Genomic DNA, 7,450 nt, shown 5'->3' with positions numbered 1-7,450 from the left:
GTAGTGTTGTCGGACAGTGTACTCACCAGAGATTCTGCTGGTTACTTGAGGATTCAGTTGCAATTTTCTTCAGAGAGAATACTTGACCAGTCTCCACTGCAGCACTGCTGTCTCACTGCAGTCTGTCCGACTAACTTTCACTTTCATTATTGGAAAAGTGACGTAGGAGCAGTGGCGCCGTGGGGATAAGTGTAGTTGGCTTAGTGTTTCTTCCAAAGCTAAATTGAATGGACGCGGTCCTTCGGCAGCTGCCATCTTGGCTGTTTACTTTTAGACTCATCACGTTACACCCGCCCAGAGCCCGCCTCTGTCAGATAAACTGATCTGACTGACTTAGAGTCACTCTTATCCTATAGACATTTCCTTAGCCAGTTATAATTTCTCCTTACCTGTGAAGCCTTGGGCTGATAATTGGTGCTGCTGTCAGGACCCTGTCCTGATACCTGCCTGGTTTCTCCCTGTCCCTCTTCTATCTATTGCAATAATATAGATAATAAATGTGCAAAGCAAAATTTAGAAATAGAATTAAGAATAGTAGTGGTGACATAGCTGTGGAAATTAACCTCAAAGTCACTTTTATGCTCTAGATATTTTCTCTCAGTCAGTTATAATCTCTCCTCACCTGTGAGGACCCTGCATGATCATCCTTGCTGGCCTCTGGTCCACTGTCTCCTCCCTGACCCTGCTCTTTATATTGTGGCAATAAAGATCAAAAAAATATGTGCAAAGCAATAGTGAGCACAAGTTCTTATTAAGGAGGAGTGGGTCTATTCCTAGCATGAAACTAGCTAGTAAGGTATTTAACATCGGTAACATTAATATTAGTGTTCTTGTTAACTAGCTTAACTTGATATATTGGCCTCTATTAATTAGTCATCATTTATCTAAGAAACTGTGAAGAAACTGTGCAAGGTTTTTTGATTCTTGCTGGCTGGTTTGCTGAACATAGTTAACACACAGCAGCACACGTCTTGTCTGTGTGATTGATTCAGATCACAACAACGCTTAAAGACAGCTCGGAAAAACACATTACCACATGTTAAAAACGAATTGAATGGTTGTAACAGCTGTAAAACGTGCAGGGGACAGAGGGCACAGATACGGGAAGTGCGGGGGACATGTCCCTTGTGTCCCCCCTCAAATTATGTCCGTGCCTGCACACACAGATTCTAGATTTTCAATTTTGACTTTTTGACTAGATTAACAAGGGGGATGGTTTTTGGTCAATTGGTAACGTTAGACCACAACATCAACTCAACGTGAATAAGATTAACAATGATGTCTACATCTGTTCTAAGGTAAGTCAACATTGTGTTTGAGGCAACATATTGTCACTTTGCTGGAAAGAAATATAAAGTTATCTTTAACATCTCTAGCTAACGTTAGCTAAAGTTAGCCTAACGTTAGCTCCTAGCTGCGTTGTTCATCATGTCACCTTGTTTGCTGGGAGTTCATTAGCCTATTTTGTTCTAGTTTTGTACTTTGGTGATGGTACATCATTGTTAGCTGTTGTCCAAAGGGCTCTAGTTAAGCTAACGTTAACCTCTGGAGCTTAGCTTCATTAACTTATCTGTAATGGCAGAGATAACAAAGGTTGGCAAACGTTATGCTGAATGATTCAGTGTAAATACTGTAGCACCAAACTAACGGAGAGACACTCTTGGTAAAGATGGTAAAAAGGCCGTTATCCTTTTCTCATATTCTGAGCCAAAAACCTTAACTTCAGTGGCACTTTAACTTGTTGTCTTTGATGGTGACGGCAGGGGCATTGTTTCAGCAAAAGCTAAGGTATGGCAATATGACAAGATGTCACAGAGCTACTGATGATGGAGTTTCAAAAATATGAACTTATATAAAACTTCACTTTGGTCTTTGACCTGTCAGAAGTACATACTATGCTACTGAAAATTGTTTCAAAGGACATGAAGCTGTTTCTCACATTCATAATACCTCATGTCTGCATGTAATGCACGACTTGGTGAGAGCAGTGAAAACATCGGACCTATTTCGGTGCATATTTCAGCACCACGGACAGCGAGCGGACGTTTAATTATCATTAGTCATGTGTTTAACTTCACAGAAAAGCTCATTTCTAGAATATAACCAAGGGGACTGGTGTATGAAACACAGTTAAACAAAGGCCAATTTGGTACAATACTGTATAGGCGAATTTATTGGAGTGTCTCCAGAGACCAAAAATACAAGCTGAACATGCCAACATGAAGAAAAAACCCCACATACAATCAGACAGGCTTCAAGATCATTTAGACAGGCTGTCTACAGCAGCAGCGCAAAATGCTTTTACAACACATAGATAACGTATTTTTCCAAATAGTAGCCCGGGCGTTTATTTCACAAAATCGATTTTGACCCCAGGCGTTTAAAAGAACCAGGGGCTATTTGCTCAAGGCTTTTTTTTTTCTTTTTTTGCACCGACCTGCACCAGGCCGTTATTTGGTTACAGTTCCTGTCCAATATGTTTTTAGTGCAAAAATACTGTAAGGTAGGGGTGAGTTTGTGTACAAAAATCTCTAACCTATTTAGAGCGGGTCATTTTTTTCGTGTACACGGGTTTCACCGCTGGGTGGTGCTATTGCATTATACCAGTAAAGCCCCAGTTATCCGAATACCAACCGAATGGGCCATTTAACCAACAGTTACAGGCCGCCACACCAAAATATCACCATCCCGACAGTCCGCCATCCCGAATTGTGGCCCCTGAGTCCTGACAGTAAGCTATGGCGAGCCTGTAGAAGCTGTATTTCCCATGCATGTCAGAGATTTTCACCGGAGACGCATGTGAATAATTCAGGCTGACATTACCTGTTTTTCAGCGAACTCCTCTGTTAATTTTATTAAAAGGCATGGCATATAGGTCCACAGTAACTTATTATTATTATTATTATTATTATTGGGTCTTATAAGAGTGGGCTACAATGAGTACGTGGATATTTGATGTGGGAAAGATGTAGCCAGATGTACTACCTGTTTTAGATACGTGGCTGTCCGTCTGTCCGTCCGTCCGTCCGTAGCAGAGTCATGTGCACCACTTCACCACCGACCCCTGCGTAAAAGCGAAAACAGTCCCTCAAGGAGGGACAGCCATGAGGCAATGAATGAGGAAATAATCGCCTGGGCGTTTAATCGGACCAGTGTTTAATACGCAAAATGGGGTCAAACCTCCAGCAGGTGGCTATTTGCCACTGGGCGACTATTTGGAAATACATGGTAACTCACATAACTCAAAACTCGCGGAGGAGCGAAGTGGCGAACAATTTGATTCAATAACACTCATATTCACTGATGAGCATGTTATTGACCTATTTAAGTGCAATACAATGAAAACAACCAGCCAGTGCACCTCGAGTAATGACTACAGAATCTCTCTCTCTTTTTTTCTCCCGATTCCAAGGTATGGCAGCTGCCATACCTCGCCATACCTAAATGACACCTATGGGTGACGGCAACCAGATGCGGTTCACAAGCGTAGACTGTGACCTGTAAATGTTGGCTTGTAATTTAAGCTTTTCATCGAGCTTCTCAACAATAAAATGATGAATATATCCCTCCAACGCGTAGTTTAGGTCCTTTTGGTTACTTCTCAATGACATCTGATTGTTATGTCTCCAAAAATCATCAGTTGCCTCCTGTGAAATGCCGTGTACTGTGACACCTGCCATAGCACCGGTCACTGAATGTTGATAGTTTGTCCAGGTGAGTGGAGGGGGCGTGGCTTAGCCATAGGTCAATTTTCAACTGCAGTCCTTTGGCAAGGTGTTTTGATAACCATTATGACTAGTTGTAAAAAAGTCAGAATTGTTTAAAAATATAAATCAAGGAGACAGAAACAAACAACATGAACAAACAAGCAGACAGAGACAACTTCAGCAGATTATAAAACACACAACAAACACCACAGACAAAGCAGAAGACAACACTATGAAGCAACACTCACTCTGGCGACAGGCAATTAAAGGACAGTATTGGATCAGCAGAGACAGACAGTATATGCAGTTAGTGATGGTCACATATTTGATTGCTCAGAATCCACTTTTTCAAATGATGAAATGTAAATGTACAGTAAGATTTGCAATTTCTTACGTCAGTTGGTAATGTATTCCATAAGTTAGAGACTCTCACAGAAAAGCACAGTTGACTAAAGGAACTGGACCTACGAGGGATGACATAATCCCCTCTTAGGACAGACCTTGTAATTTTATTGTTAGAGTGATGGAGCTTTGCCATTTATAATTTTAAAGATTAGTCAGGCATCACTGTGTTTAATTAAGTTTTCCCTGCTGAGAATGTTATGTTTATCAAGTATGTTGCAATGATGATACAGCTTGGGTTTTCTATCCAACACCTTGAGAGCTTGCTTGTACAGTGAGAGGATAGGCTTCAGTGTTGTGCTGGTTGCCTGACTCCAGCTTGTTATACAGTATGTTAAATGCGGCATGATCATTGCATTCATAAATTGTTTTGCAACCGGTGTTGTTAGGCAGTTTCTACTATATCTAAAATTTGACAGATTGTACCTATTTGTCAGCATTACCCTTTTAACTTGGTTTTTAAAAGTTAAATTAGAGTCTAGGATGATACCTAGATATTTAAAATGTGAGACTGTTTGGATGACCTCTCTAGTTATCTGGACTTTAGGATCACAGCCTGATCTAGTATTTGTCTTACTGAAAAACATGCACACTGTTTTCTTTACATTAAGATGCAAATGGGAGTCAGTGAGCCATTTATGTACATGTACCATTGCTTCACTAAGTTTAGCAGCTGCAAGTGCTTTTGTCTTTGCATGGACATAGCGTAGAACTGCACCTCACACCCTGTGCATGCTGATGGCAAGTCGTTTATGTATAAACTGAATAAAATTGGTCCAAAGACAGATCCCTGGGGTATACCCGTATCATTTCTTAGAGGTGGTGATATTTCACCATTCACCCTTACACACTGAACTCTTTCTGATAGGTAGGGATTCAGAAGTCAGCTGTTTGCTGCAATAGTAGCTGTTTAGCCTCCAAGGATAACGAAGATGTAGACCATTTCAGAGAGTGCAGCTCTCCCTCTTCCTCCTCATTAGGCAGACCCTTGGATCTTGTTTGTGTGGTAACTGCAGTCGATCTTGAGTTATGGCCAAAAACGTGTTTTGTGAGGTCACACTGACCTTGACCTTTGACCCCTGGCCACAAAATTCTTATCAGTTCTTTTTTTTGGGTCAAATTTAAAGAAATCTCAAGATGTTCTTGAGGTATCATGTTCATGAGAATGAGAGGTCACATTGAAGTTGAACTTTGACCACCAAAATGTAATTAGTTAATTCTCGAGTCCAAATGGACATTTGTGCCAAATTTGAAGAAATTCCCTTGAGGTGGTCTTGAGATATCATGTTCAGAAGAATGGGACAGATAAGGTCACACAGACTTGACCTTTGACCTATAATCACCAAAAACTAATCAGTTCATCTTTGAGTCGAAGTGGACATTAGTGCCAAATTTGAAGAAATTCCCTCAAGCTGCTCTTGAAATACTGCATTCACAAGAATGAGATGGATGCAAGGTCACAGCAACCTTGACCTTTGACCCTTGACCACCAAAAACTAATCAGTTCATTCTTGAGTGATATTTGTGTCAGATTTAAAGAAATTCCTTCAAGGTGTTCTTGAAATATCACGTTCACGAGAATGAGACAGATGCAGGGTCATGGCAACCTTGTCCTTTGACCACCAAGATCTAATCATTTCATTGTTGATTCCTTGTGGACATTTGTGCCTAATCTGAAGAAATTATCTCAAAGTGTTCTTGATATATTGCATTCACGAGTATAAGATGGATGCAAGGTCACAGCAACCTTGCCCTTTGACCTATGATCACAGTTCGTCGTTGAGTCCAAGTGGACTTTTGTGCCAAAATTGAAAAAAATCCCTTGAGGCATTCTTGAAATATTGTGTTCACAAGGATGGGATATACATACATACATACAGATGTAAGGACGGACAACCTGAAAACAAAATGTCTGCAATCACAGCTATCGCTGGCATGGAGGCATAAAACGTGGGTGCTAGGTGAGCTAGCTGCAGATACACACTTCCGTGTACATTTAATTCAGCGCTTCTGAACAAAAGAATTACAGATGTAAAAGAACACAGAGGCTTGTTGGACTGTAGTCTCGCCACCAGACAATCAGAGATCTCTGCCTTCTGATAGTCTGGGGACACTCCTTTCTAAAGTGTGTTTAACACACCAGAGAAAACGGCCGGCAACAAAGCAACGCCTCTTGCATTTTTGAAAAGGACACGCCCTCCCGGAAACGTGCGCTCCTCCTTTTCTCGTCCGCAAGGAAACAAACACACAGAGAGCTTGAAAATGGATGCCGAGAGATTTAACTCCGCTTTATCAAACGTGCTCAGTCCACAAGATTGTGGAAATGAAGGATTTACAACGACTTTGTTTAAAACTTTTAGTGCAGTTGGACTATGTTTACAAGCACAAGAGTTCTGCGAGCCACCGAAGGACCGTCCTGTGGATTTACTATTGGTTCTGCAACGTAGGGAGTTTTTTTAAACTCTGAAATTGTATCCGCCCATCTAAACACAAAATCAGGGAGAAAGTCATCAGTCTTTAGTTAAGCAAAGCATCCAAAGACTGACTTGTGAGGCTTGTTGGACTGTGATACAGATCTCAGTGTGTTGTGACAGTGCAGCTTCAGTCTTTACAGGCTGCTGTAATTTCTAGAAGCCACCGGATGTCACTGTTTGCTGCTGAGTGTTAGGCCCCAAAGCTTTATGAGGTTTCATTCATCAGAGTGAAACCATGAAACCTAGCTCGGACAGATGTTGAGTGACAAGTGAAAGGGTCCTTTTCTGTCTATATCTTGGTTTAATGGAACAGTAAGGTCTTATTTACAGAGCTGCAGAGAGGCTGCATTCAGGTTTGGACCTCATCTTTAAAGCTAACATGGACGAGAAGTCCCTAAAATGCTCATAAAATGGAAATCAGCAGTTTATTAAAAACTGGACCATCTGCTGAGGAAGACTGTATGATGTGACTGAAAGCTACAGATCAGATAAATGAACTTTTTAGGGTTAGGGTTAGTACATGCACACCAGAAACAATAGAAAAACCATCACCCTGACTTTGGCGGGCTCAAATCATTTCAGGATTGTTGGTGGTTTGTTTGTCCTTTAAAAAAGAAATGTTGACAGCATATTTACTTATTGTACAACACTTGATCTGAACAGGATCTGGTGTTGCTGAGTGGCAGTTTCTTCTCAGTACATTTTCTTAATACATATAGGTTGAACAATTATTGAACAAAATGGACACACGGGAGGAATGGCAGTATTCAAAATATGCACAGAAGTCTCACACAAAGTTGGGTCTTTGGGATTTAATAAAGTCAAGTCACCTTGACCATATATTGGTGAATTGCTCTTGTTGTATTC

General features: G+C 40.9%; 1 pseudogene; it reads right to left on the bottom strand.

The window, feature by feature from the left end:
- LOC125902863 (uncharacterized) overlaps positions 1-675 on the bottom strand; it is a 56,691-nt pseudogene extending 56,016 nt beyond the window's left edge.
- Positions 676-7,450: the final 6,775 nt, after the last annotated feature.

The sequence above is a fragment of the Epinephelus fuscoguttatus genome, linkage group LG15 (assembly GCF_011397635.1).
Source record: "Epinephelus fuscoguttatus linkage group LG15, E.fuscoguttatus.final_Chr_v1".
Classification (NCBI taxonomy): Eukaryota; Metazoa; Chordata; class Actinopteri; order Perciformes; family Serranidae; genus Epinephelus; species Epinephelus fuscoguttatus.
Note: the sequence above shows the minus strand (reverse complement) of the source record. Positions and strands in the feature narration are given on the sequence as shown.